Raw genomic sequence first — 13,648 nt, 5'->3', positions numbered from 1 at the left:
ATAAACGCAATATTTCTTAGATAATAACCAGCAGTTTTTATTACGTTATTTATTTTGGCATTTAGAGACAGGTTACAGTCAAGAAATACACCTAGATCTCGAACTTTACTTGATATCGGCACCGAGTCATTATTTATGTTCATTTGAATATCACCTAAGTTTCTTACGCTGTTCCTCTTGCCCACCACCAAGAATTATTTTTTTTTCTTTTATTATAGAAATAAAATTACATAATATTCATTCACATTTTTGTGTAATTGTTCTATTTACAAAAATATAACAAAAATATAGCAACATATAGATATGAATTCATGTTTACAAATATAAATAAATCAACATAAACCAAAATCAAAATACATAGTCTAGAAATTCTTTCGTTATATACTTTGATATACTGTCTGTATATCTACATCTAATATACATCCTTTGGGATTGTAATTTATTTTTTAAGAAAAATATTATATCTTTGCAGCCATCGCTGTGCTTATTACACATCCATAAACAATAAAAATAACATGTTATCACTAAAATTGCAGTGTTTTTATCAATATTAGATTTTCCTTCTATATCATAGAATAACAGTTTCAAGAAACTATAACCATTTAGTTTACAACATTTCCTTAGCACGGAATCAAACCATTTCACAATATCTTTCTTTTCCCTACAGAAGTAAAAGATATGCATCTTAGACTGGGTTTCACCACACTGGTTATACTTTGAATCTTCTTTTAATTTTAACATATGGAGCCTTTGTTTTGTTGCTAGTGACTCATGAATATACCTAAATACAAATTCTCTATCCTCTACTTTGATGAATGTACTATTAATGTTTCTCCAAATGTTTTTCCATTTAAGTGTGGGATAATTATTTTCTACTACTGTAGTTTCCTTCATCCAAATGATTGAATACATTCCTTTATTATTATTATTTGGGAATCTTTTTTCGTGATAAGCTTTTCTAATACAGTTTACTGCTTCTGAATAATATTCAGGAGTAAAATAAGCTATTTCTGGTAAATTTTCCAACTGTAACATACTATTCAATCTTACGGAACAATAATACCTTGTTAACCCATTTCCATTAATTAAACTTTTTAAACAAGTGACACTTAATACTGATCTTTCCTTTTCTTCAACACTTATTATCCCCAACCCTCCTTCTAACTTTGACAAATGTAGGGTGCTACGCTTTATAGGACGATACATACCACACCATGTATATTTAAAAATAATTGCATTCACTCTTTGGGCTTGTTTTCTACTTAACGGAAGTGTGTGAGCTACATACCATATCTTAGACAATATGAATGAGTTAATTATTAAGGCTTTCTGGTAAAGTGTTAAATACCTTTTACACATGTTAACTGATTTCTCATTTTTTTCTCTATGATTGACCAATTTATTTCACAAATCTTTGAATACGAGTTGCTGAAGTAAATTCCTAGAATTTTGACACAGTCCACAACTTTAAAACAATTTAACTGCCCGTCTCCTTTGCTTGCCAATTCACCAATACCTAAGATGACAGATTTTTCTTTATTTAATAATGAGGCAGTCGCAGCTTCAAATCTTTTAATTTCATTCCGAATTTCTATTAACGAATCATCGTCTGCAAATATTACCGTTGTATCGTCAGCAAAACCTTGTAATTTAATTTCGACATTATTTGGGAGCGCAGGTGGTATAATTTTATTATTGGTTTTTAATGCTAAGTACAATGGCTCTTAAAAAATTACATACAACAACATTGATAGGGGACAACCGATCTTTTTACATTAAAGGCACCTGTGAATAGTCCATTGACACATATCATACTCTGACATGCCTTATACAATATTTTAAGCCATGAAATAAACTTCTCTGAAAATCCAAACTTTTCCATAACTCTGAAAAGAAAGGGCAAGTTTACCCTATCAAAAGCTTTGGACAAGTCCATGTTGAACATCCCTGCTTTAAAGTTATTCTCTCTCGCATAATTTATTATATCTCTTATTATATTATTACAGTGAATTATAGATCTGCCTGGAACGCCACAATGTTTTTCTGGTGATATAATTTTTCCTAATACAAGTTTCAAACGATTTGCAATTGATTTTGCTAGAATTTTATAATCGACATTTAATCAAGTAATAGGTCTCCAGTTTTCAACCAATTCCAAATTCCCATCTTTTGGGCATAGTTTTATTAATCCAAAATTTTGTGAATACGATAAATTTCTATCTTTCAGCACACATTTTATTACCTCTGAAAAATCGTTTTTAATAACATTCCAAAATCTTTTGTAAAACTCCACAGTTAACCCATCACTTCCTGTTGATTTTCCATTTTTCATTTTATTCAATGATTTCCATAATTCATCTATTTCAAATTCCTCCCCTAAAACTTCATTGTCTTCATTATCTATCTTTTGATTGCATTTCTCAAGCAAATATGATTGTTCTTCATGATCTTCCTTAATAAATTCATACATCACTTTGAAATGATCTTTAAGAAACATGAGAACAGCTTTTGTATCTGATAGCATATTTCCACTCCTATCTTTTATCTTCTTTAACAGGTTATTACCTTTACGCAGCTTCTCTTTCCCAAGCAAGTGCGATGATAATTTTCCCCCTTCTACTTGATCTTTTAATTTTGCTCCTACTTTAACTCCTTCACAAAGCTCATTTTGAAGACTATTTATTTTATTTTTCAGGGCATTAATTTCATCATATTTATCATTTCCAGCATTACATAATCCATACAGGTATTTTAATCGATATAAATTGATTAAGCCATATTTTTCATTAGATACCCTAGTTGCAACTTTGATGAAGAACCTTTTACATTCCTTTTTTGCAAATTCCCACCATTCAATTACATTTTTAAAACTTTCTTTTTTAAGTTTTAAATGACTCCAAAACCATTCAAAATTTTCACTTATCCCTTCTGTTTCCAGTAAAGATGCATTCAGTTTCCATAACCCTTTCCCTTTTTGCACATCTCCTATCCTGAATTTTGCTTAGACCATACAATGATCAGAAAAGGCCACAGGTACTGTTTCGGTACTTATCACATTACGAATCAGCTCTTTAGTATAGAGGCGATATATCCTAGAACCATAACCTTTTTTTAAGTAAGTATATTGTGGAATACCTTTAGACGTCTTAGCTACATCTTTCAATCCAACATCTTTTATGAAGGCCTGCAAGGATTTTGGCACTAAATTATCTTTTCCCGTACTAACATGTCTGTCAGATGTAACACAATTAAAATCCCCACCAAAACCTATATTTTCAAAATTCTTACGAAAATAATATAACATTTTATTTCTAAAAAAAATCCTCTCTTTCTTTCTTTTTATCTGTACCTGAAGGAGCATAGATATTCACAATTGGGATTTCATGATTTATACAAGATATTTTAGCTCCTATTATCTGTTCCCCCGTATCCATTTCCTTGCTAATAACAGACACAGATTTAAACTTAGTTCACAAACTGCTGTGCCTCCTTTAAGATTATTACTTGGATTTAACAAAACGTCAAAATAATTTGTGAAAAAACTCAAAGCCTTTACATCCTTCACATTATGTTCTTGCAGTAACCAAACATCTATATCATAATACCTAGACAAGGATAACAGCTTCATTTGTTTACCTACATCATTTAAACCATTCACATTTAAACAACCAATTAAGTGTTTGATGGCGTAAAATTAGTTAAGTTCTACCTTTTTCCTTTTCTGATCTCTCAATTTTTTTCCAATTTTCCTCATCACTGTTGTCTTCAGATCTTGAAGATTTTTTTGTTCCTATTTTCTGTTTTGAGATTCTCATTTTAACGTCATTTTCCATTTGAATTTCCCATTTTCCGTTTTCATGCTCACATTCGTTATTCCCATCAGTCTCCATAGATCTATCTTCAATACAATTTGCTTAAGTTTGACCTCCCCCTTCCCGTTCTCCTTCTTGGTCAATTTCACGTCCAAAGTCGAGGTCCAGTTTTCTTTTGTCTTGATGTATGTCGGCAATCGTCGTAATAGTATTACTCTCATTAAGTGTAGTTTCATGTATAACCACCATTTCAGGCACTCCCCAACTTGGTATACTGTTTACCTTCTCATCGGTAAATATCACGGCCTCATCGTTCTTTGAATCCATTTCTTCGCAGATTTGAATTTCTTCACTCTCTGCAAACTCAATGTCCTTCATTTCTGCTGGAATAAGTTCTTCGTCATTTCCATTTTCCACTATTGTACTCTCGATATCCTGAACATCATTACTATTTGGTGTATCCTCGCGATTCTTGCCTTTCCTTCTCTATGGTTTGTTCGGTCCCTTGTGTTTCGTTACCTTGTGGATTCGGTAAACTAGGAAAATCCTTCTCATGTTCAAAAATATTCACAATTCTGTCAAAGGAGCAATCTACTGCAAAATGATTCTCACTGCCACATTTAAGACATTTCCTTTTCTGGCCGTTGTACATGAAAGCTATGTTATGTCCTCCTATAGAGAGCGCCGATGGGATGCTTTTCTTGATTTCCATTTTAGCCGTCCGTATTCCGTTCAACAGTCCTTTTCGTCTACCATGAGTGTTGGTATTATCACGTATTCCAATAACTTTCCCGTACGAGCTTAATACATCACTCAATACACTGTTTTCCATATCAAATGGAACGTACCTTATTGAAGCAAATGTAAACACACTGCTAAAATTAGCCACTTTCACTTCTAGACCATTAGGTAAACAAATGACTTTTTCATCATATTTATTTAGAATGGTTTCATACACATACTGATTTCGGAATTTCAATATCACTTTATTACCTCGCATTTCTTGAACACCAATCAAATCTTCGATATCAATTCTCAGCTTTTCAAAAATGACATCATCAACATCACTTACGCTCAGTTTTCCTGAAAAAATCAAACTAACGGAGTCTTTTCTCCTAATGGGTGGAGTATAAAACGAAGTCATTTTCACTTCGTTAGAACACACTACACCTCACTACTCTTACGTCACAGCCATGGTCTGAGGATTATGGCCTCCCCAGCCAGGCCAGGAAATTGTTGATTTCCTTTACCTGTCAACATTAAATTTCACTGTCACTAAGTAAAGTTCACTTCCTATGATATCCTTGATACTTTAAAGACTTTATGACATTACCTTAGTCGTTCATATCGTCCTGGTTCATAGCAAAATCCGAAAAAAGGGAGCTCGTAAAACGTTGACGTTTGTTTACTCTGCTCTTCTTATTCTTCCAATCCACCATGAATTCAGTTTTGTTCTTATTTGATTTTAGGATTCGGTTTAGAGTTTCAGTAGTGTCATGTATATCATTTATGGAGAAGTAGAATTGTGTGTCATCTGGTAATAATTTAAACTTGACGCCACGCCTTTGTAGCATTTTCGATAGACCAATAGTAGAGATGCAGAATAAGAATGGACCAAGTACACTCTCCTGGGGTACCCCTCTGTTTAAGGGTTCGTATGATGAATAAGAGTTTCCAATTATGCACTAATTTCTAAAAACTAAGTAGTCTTTTAGGTATTCAAAGGCTCGATCTTCAATGCTGATGGACCGTAGATTATTTATTAGCAGTTTATACACCACTGTTTCAATAAGCAGCACTGAGATCGAGCAGTATTAGGATACCACATTTATTTTCATCCATCATTTCTAGCATATCATTTACAACAGAGCAGATGGCTGTCTCCGTAGAGTATAGTTTTCAGTAAGCAGATTGGTTGTCAGGCAAAATTTCTATTACTTCTTGGTGGCTGACTAGTTGTTCAAGAATTATATATTCAAGCACTTTTGAGACAAAGGATAGATTTGAAATAGGTATATATGAGCTTAATTCCAGGTAGTAAAGTGCATTTTTCAGAACTCGAGTGACTATAGTCATTTTTTCAGATTTAGGAAACCTACATCCATCAATGCTTGCATTTGCTATTTTCATTATTATTTCGGTTAGACTAGAAAAGTCTTTTTCTCCAATTACTTCAGATATTGGCGTAGGATCGTATTAATTTTGTGTGTGTGCCTGGTGTATCATTAATCTGATGTTGAGTATTTACAAATGACCTGGTTATATTTTCAATTTTGTTTTTAAAGAATACTAGAAAATTATTTGGTAGTTCCTGGTCACTGTGTCCATCAGGTAGCTTCTTTTCTTTTACATTTATCATTATACCATTCAGGAGACGATATAACTTATTTATGTCTGTTGCTGCTTCGAGGATCATTCTCTTATAATATTCACCTTTTTTCCCTTCTTAGTGGGTAATTGTATTGACACGCAGCAGTTTTGCATTCTACCCAAGTACTTTCAGTTTTTTACCTATTCCACTGTCTCTTATTACATTTTTTTTTTTTTTTTTTTTTTTTTTTACCAAAGTATCTCTATCAAACCAAGGGAATTGGTCTTTTACGGTTATAGTCTTTTCCATCAGTGGGCTCATGGTATCATATTCACTTTTACTCACTTTATTATAAGTGGCCATAAGACAGTTTCACACTTAGCTTCCAACAAACGTTGGTCATCATGATCACAAGGAATGTTGATAGCATCATTTATTTTCTTTGTAGCATATTGCTCCTAACAGGTGCTCCACTTTTACTTGCCAATTGTGAACATCATTAACAAGTCTTCCGGTTATCACCCTACATTACACAACCATCTACAAACCTGCTACCAACGGATTTATTGAAGGTTTTCATCGCATCATCAAAGCAGCTTTGATGTCCAGCTGCAATAACTTCAAGTGATTTACCACCTTACATGGATCCTCCTGTGACTAAGGACCCACCTAAAGATGCCTTCAATATCTCAGTAGCTTAAATGATAAATAGGGATAAGTTGGTCGTCCACGCTGATTTATTTCTGTCTGCAACCTCCTCCATCAGTCTCAGATGCCTTAAGTGACACGTTGTGGGAAAATTTATTCCATGTCACACTTGCAAGCCCCCACCTAAGCAGCATGTTTGACATATTTTTAATCCGCACTGCACTTTTTTGGGGTAAACGACACAAGCAAGCCACTGTAGATGCCTCATTACAGTGTCCCCTTCCTTCTGATCCATTGCATTCCGATGACTTTGTTAATAAACATTTGTGGAAAGAAGGCTAGGTTTCCATTGATCAAATAAAAGCTGCATATCCCCGACAAGCTGACCTGCTTACAATTCTCCTTTCAAGAGCAAGGTACCTATTTCACATGTATGAGTTTTTTAGGCCAGGAAACGCCTTATAGGCTATCACACATGTTTAACGTACGCTTTTACACTGTAAAAGTATTTTTTTTTATTCTATATCTAGCTCTATACCTCAGCGTTAACAAAACCTGTTTGAGCCTTTCTACAAATGAATATATTTTTTTAATTTTTTGACCTTCTAGCTATGAAACTCTTATGTATAAACTCGCTAACTGATGAAATAAAGTTATCTGCATTCACGTGGCCTCTCCGTTAAAACCTCGTGGCTCTCACAACAGAAATCCTTCTAGACCACACTTATCAAGATATCATATCAATTATACGAGTTCGGTTTCCTCAAGTACTTCCGTAATTATAGAAATCAAGCGATCCCATATTCTTGGTCTCTATCAATGAACTGATAATGGAAATATTATGCATCTACTGCAAAATTAGAAGGAGTAATCACAACACTGCATGAGACTAAGGAAAGTGTGAAATGTGAAGTCCTCCTGACAATTTTAAAAACTTTTTGGAGTGCAGAAAGATAACGAAGGCACCGCCAACCTTTGGAGATACTCCCGCTAGGTGCTTATTCAGTACTTTGACTGGCCAAAACCTGTTTGAGCCTTTCTACAAATGAATATATTTTTTTAATTTTTTGACCTTCTAGCTATGAAACTCTTATGTATAAACTCGCTAACTGATGAAATAAAGTTATCTGCATTCACGTGGCCTCTCCGTTAAAACCTCGTGGCTCTCACAACAGAAATCCTTCTAGACCACACTTATCAAGATATCATATCAATTATACGAGTTCGGTTTCCTCAAGTACTTCCGTAATTATAGAAATCAAGCGATCCCATATTCTTGGTCTCTATCAATGAACTGATAATGGAAATATTATGCATCTACTGCAAAATTAGAAGGAGTAATCACAACACTGCATGAGACTAAGGAAAGTGTGAAATGTGAAGTCCTCCTGACAATTTTAAAAACTTTTTGGAGTGCAGAAAGATAACGAAGGCACCGCCAACCTTTGGAGATACTCCCGCTAGGTGCTTATTCAGTACTTTGACTGGCCAGATAGTACTATATTGGATCCATCTCTCTAGTTAAAACTTATTTCCCTTATGCGTACAGCCCTACAGATACACCAAATAGTCTTTCATGTTTTTTACACATTAACCTCTGTGACCACTGACAAGGATGAGATTACCAAGCAGTTTTTCTTCTTCTCAGTGGATAACTACTGCACTATAATTGTGCAGTGGCTACTCTCCTCTTGGTAAGGGTAGAAAAGACTTATTAGCCATGGTAACCAGCTATTCTAGATGAACGACACTCCTCAATCAAAACATTGTTAGCGTCATAGACCTTGTATCATGGTCATCAAATGTCTTCGGGTAGAGTTCTCTTGCTTGAGGGTACACTCAGTAACCATTCTATAGTATTTATCCTCCTCTTATTTAGGAAGTCTTAATAGTTGATATATACAATATTTATTTTTAAGTTGTTATTATTCAAAAGATATTTTAATTGCTCATTACTTTGCTTGTACTTCGGTAATTTCCATATTTCCTTTCCTCCTTGGCCTATTTTACCCTGTTGAAGTCTTACAGCTTATAGAATGTTGCTTTTCCAACTGGGATTGTAATAATAATAATAATAATAATAATAATAATAATAACAATAATAATAATAATAATAATAATAATAATAATAACCACTGAAGACTCGTGGTCTATACCAAAGTTCTTATATGCCTACAGAATTTTGATGGTAGAGCATACATTTTTCTTTTTAATATAAGCTGAAGTGTCACTACATAAATAATAAAAAACAGGAGATAGTCTGCGGCCTATAGGAAACCATTAGAAGAAGTTGGTGGGTAATTTTATAGGAAAAAAAATTCCAGGACCCTTTCTGATTATTGGTGATGAGATGTGTGCCTTTTGTAGAAGGCTGCCCTTAAAAATTTCCTTACCTATTAAACCTACTAAAAAAGTTATGAAAGAATCCTTTATGTTTATGTTGTTATAATATTATTTTCTTCATATAACCACATTTAAAACATTAGTTTATTATGTTTGATTTAATTATTATCATTTTTTTTTCTTTTGAAACAAGGAGTGAATTAACATGACTATAGCGCATGATGTACACTTGTATTACATTAGTTATGTAGCTTCCTGCTCGAGTTTAAATAATATAGCTCCCTCCGTGCAGAAAAACAAGTACAATGGCTCCCGACAGTTGGTTTACATGTTAGCCTCCGGCCTTGGCCTTGGAAGATGATGGTGTGGATTTGTGGGGACAATCGGGCAAAATCACTACATCCTTCATGAGCTATTGTGGAAAAAAGGTGGCGGGGACTCTATAACTTCATATATCTATATAACCTAAGTTAACTTTACTATCAGAGAATTTGTTCCACAAAGAGATTGATAATACTATAAACCTTTCATGCAACAAAATTTATTATAAAATGGAAGAAAACACAAATTCATATGTTTAATAATGATACAAAATATGTCATTGACGTCTTTGATCACCTTTGTAGTCTCCGCACCTTAAGATAAGATACCAGTTGATGTTATTCTTAATATAATTGCTTGATATTGCCCTTTGCAACATCTCCAGAGTATCCGGTGAGGAAATATTCATATTTAGAAACGGGAGGTAATTCAAAAGGGCTGTATCATAAGAGCTTCTCAATGCATATGTCAAAAGTAGATACAACCTGGTCACCCATCTTCATTGCGAAAAGTGAAGCTGTTTTAAATATAACTAGACGCTGCATATGGACAGATTTTTGATATTACAACATCGGATCGTAATTTGTGGTATCATGTTCACAGATATTAAAAAAAAAGAAAAAAAAAATAAATAAATAAAAACCATGAGATTACTGTAGAAGTGAATTGTGTTCCCATTGCCAAGTGATAACTTTTTTTCTTAATGCACTTAGTTACAGGTGAGAGACCATAATCTTATACAGTATTTCCATGATCATGATATTGGCATATATATATATGTATTATGATATAATATGAGTCAAATCTTCTCCTCCTGGGAGCTTCATTAATATTTTGAGCCCTTACAAACATTTTCAATATATATATATATATATATATATATATATATATATATATATATATATATATATATATATATATATATATATATATATATATATATATATATATATATATATATATATATATATTGAACGTATTGTACATCTCTTAATAATAAGCAAATCGAGTTACCCAATGGGTTTTAATACACTTGCAACAAGTAACGGTTAGGTAAATAACGAATTATGCCCTATTTATGCTTTCCCTATACATCAAGCGCCATAGTATTCTATGTCAAATAGTCGTTGGCTGTAATAAGAAATTCTCATCAATATCATTATTCCTTTATTATATTGTTTATTTTCATGCCAAAGTAAATTTTAATGACTAAATCCGTTGGATTCAATGAAGCAATTATCATCCTTATATAATCCTATGAAAAAATAAAATAAAATAAAAGATCAGCCTTTCGGTTGCGTGTAATATTCCAGTAAAAGGTTTATTGAACGGTTTCCTAATCAAATGCAAATCTGGCGTGACGCTAGTGCGGCCTCTGACGGCTAGTCTATTGTAATCTATTTTTTGTTTATTTATTTATTTAAGCATACGAAATAAATCCATCAATTATTACTGTCAATTTCTTTTCACCAACAACGTTTATGTTTATTTATTTTTTTCCCTTTTCCCACTGTTTTCATTGAAGATTGTAGTCTGTGGAATTTTGAAGAAAAAAAAAAGTTAAGATCTTATAACAGGAGTCATGAAGTGAAAAATTTTGAGAGCCACTGTTCTAAGATATTGAAGCTTGATACAGCATACGCTAGTATTGACATCCGTGATACATTAACAAAAAAAGTAAATTATACACGTTTCTTCTTTTTCATTCGGTAATAAAGCAAAAAACAAGATATGACATATCCATTTTCCATTCCATGAATAGCACTAAGCTGATCAAATCTAATTGGCACAGTTTTGAATAAACCGTCCCTGGTATTATACTTGTATGGAGCAAGCATGCTAAAATATTTCCCGGGTGAAAATATAACTATTATGTCATCTACTCATCGAATTTACTCCAGATAATGCTAATTCTATACCTGATAAACTGTTAGTCTATATTGCTCTCCCAGACTAAATTTGACTGATTGGTTGCTTTATATTGATGGTTTTCGGTAAAGTGGCTGAAACACTTTATTTACAAACTTCCGTGCTCCAACATATGTTGATTTTCTTGCAGGATTATGCTCTCTTGAGATAGAATCAACTGATCGAGCAATACACTTTTAGAGCGTAACCATGCACTTTACAGCTAAGTTTTATCCCTTCCAGCAGACCTTTAACCTTATATGTTTGTCCTTCACATATTAGTATTCGTCCATTAATTACAATGCTTCATCTTTCTCATTTTGAAGAATTTCAAGTCGAATATATTAACGTACAACTGTTCAGCTATTTATATTTCCCTTGCTTATTAGATAGCTACTATCCTTCATGGTTATTTACAAAGGAAAATAAAAACAGAAACGACATTTCCTTATAATTATGTATTTTTTTCTTTCACTCATGTGTCGTCATCTTTTATCCACAAGTATATTTTTATATTTCCATTCAATTGGTATTTAGAAGACAAAGCTAAAAACATCAACAACGTTTCTCGACAAACAGAACCATAAAGACAAGATGGTGAAGGATACAAACGAAAACATGTGGTAAATAATCAGCATAGAAAAACCATAAATATAAAAAAAAAGATCCAGTATTTCTAGTCAGATATGGAAATCGCATGTTTAAAATGACAACACTACATATTTTGTTCATTTGCCGTTATCATTTAGACTCAGAAGCAGATAAAAAAGGGGTGGAAGGGCGAACTGTTTAAGGTTAATATGAAACTTCATTGATAATAAAGAGGATAGTACGGTAATCAAATGAAAGCTCGTGTTAAAAAAAGGAGTATATGCACAAGGACTTTCTTAGTCAATTTATTGTAACAATGTCATCATCTCCTGTATGATACGTCACTAATAGATAAAATTGATATTAGATATCTGAGTACAATTTAACTTGGTATAGAATACTAAATAAGTTCATATCAGATATATATTCTTTTATATATGATGAATAAAACAAAAAGGCAACTTGCAAAGTTTTGCTTTCTATAAAAAAGGAAATATTACAGAGATAGAAATTTCACAGTATTCTGTAACTAACCACTGTGAATTTGAAAAATAAGAAGAAACTGAAAATTACGAAAATCATATTTATAGCACGTTAATAAGTCCATGGACCACAACCGGGACCGGGATATTCAGAAGCAATTTGATAGATAAGATTAATCATTTTACTTAAGTAGTAATACTATAAGCTGTGTAACATTTTGTCAACTTAGTTCCTGTTAAGCGGATGGGATGAGTAGATGAATATTGAACAGGAATCCAGTAGCCTTTGAGGAGATATGTAACCTGTGACTAAGGTTCTCTTGTATTTTGGTGAGTCGTGGAGTTAAAATTATTTATATATATATATATATATATATATATATATATATATATATATATATATATATATATATATATATATATATATATATATATATATATATATATATATATATATATATATATTCTAACATATCTAGAAGGATATCTCTTTGACAGCTCAAAGTATAGCCAATGATTACACTATAAGTAATATATAAATCAATGACTAAATGTTTTTAAATGAAATTTTTTTTTGAATCCTCCATATTTTATATTTATTAGATGTACATTGAAAAAAGAAAAGAAAAGTAAGTCTGTTAGACTCTACTGGAAAGAGTAAATTTGTCCATAATTATCTAACGATATGGTTATAAATGACTACACAGGAACGGTATAGAACAATTTTGATATCCTATGACATTCATCTTGGTTAAGATGTCACGTATCACTCATACCTTTATGAAAATATTTTCAATAAAATATTATATAAAATATTTACTATAGGTCAATTTGCAATGTAAGATATATTTGGAAATGAAGTTATTTTCTCGAAGGTTATGTAGTGAAGTCCACTGAAATTTATTTTGTCATATATGTAACATCTAAAATATTTTCAGATCTTTCGTATATGTCACCAATGTATCTGGTATGAAAATATCCTAATTGCAATTTTTTTTAGTTACAATATTGCAGAAATCGCATGTCAGCTATTAAAAATACTCCTGATGCCATGTAAGGGCAAATAAAAGAATCCAAATATATACTGTAGAATATGGAAGAAGTTGTAGCTCAAATAATGGAGTATATCTTACTAAAAATCCGTGAAAAAAACTTGTTTCTCTTTATAGCGGATGATAACCATGATTATTGAACGGCTGGTCTGGAACAGCAAAGGAACTCTTATGCACTTC

The sequence above is a fragment of the Palaemon carinicauda genome, chromosome 10 (assembly GCF_036898095.1).
Source record: "Palaemon carinicauda isolate YSFRI2023 chromosome 10, ASM3689809v2, whole genome shotgun sequence".
NCBI classification, from domain to species: domain Eukaryota; kingdom Metazoa; phylum Arthropoda; class Malacostraca; order Decapoda; family Palaemonidae; genus Palaemon; species Palaemon carinicauda.
The sequence above is the reverse complement of the archived record's forward strand: the minus strand, read 5'-3'. Positions refer to the sequence as shown.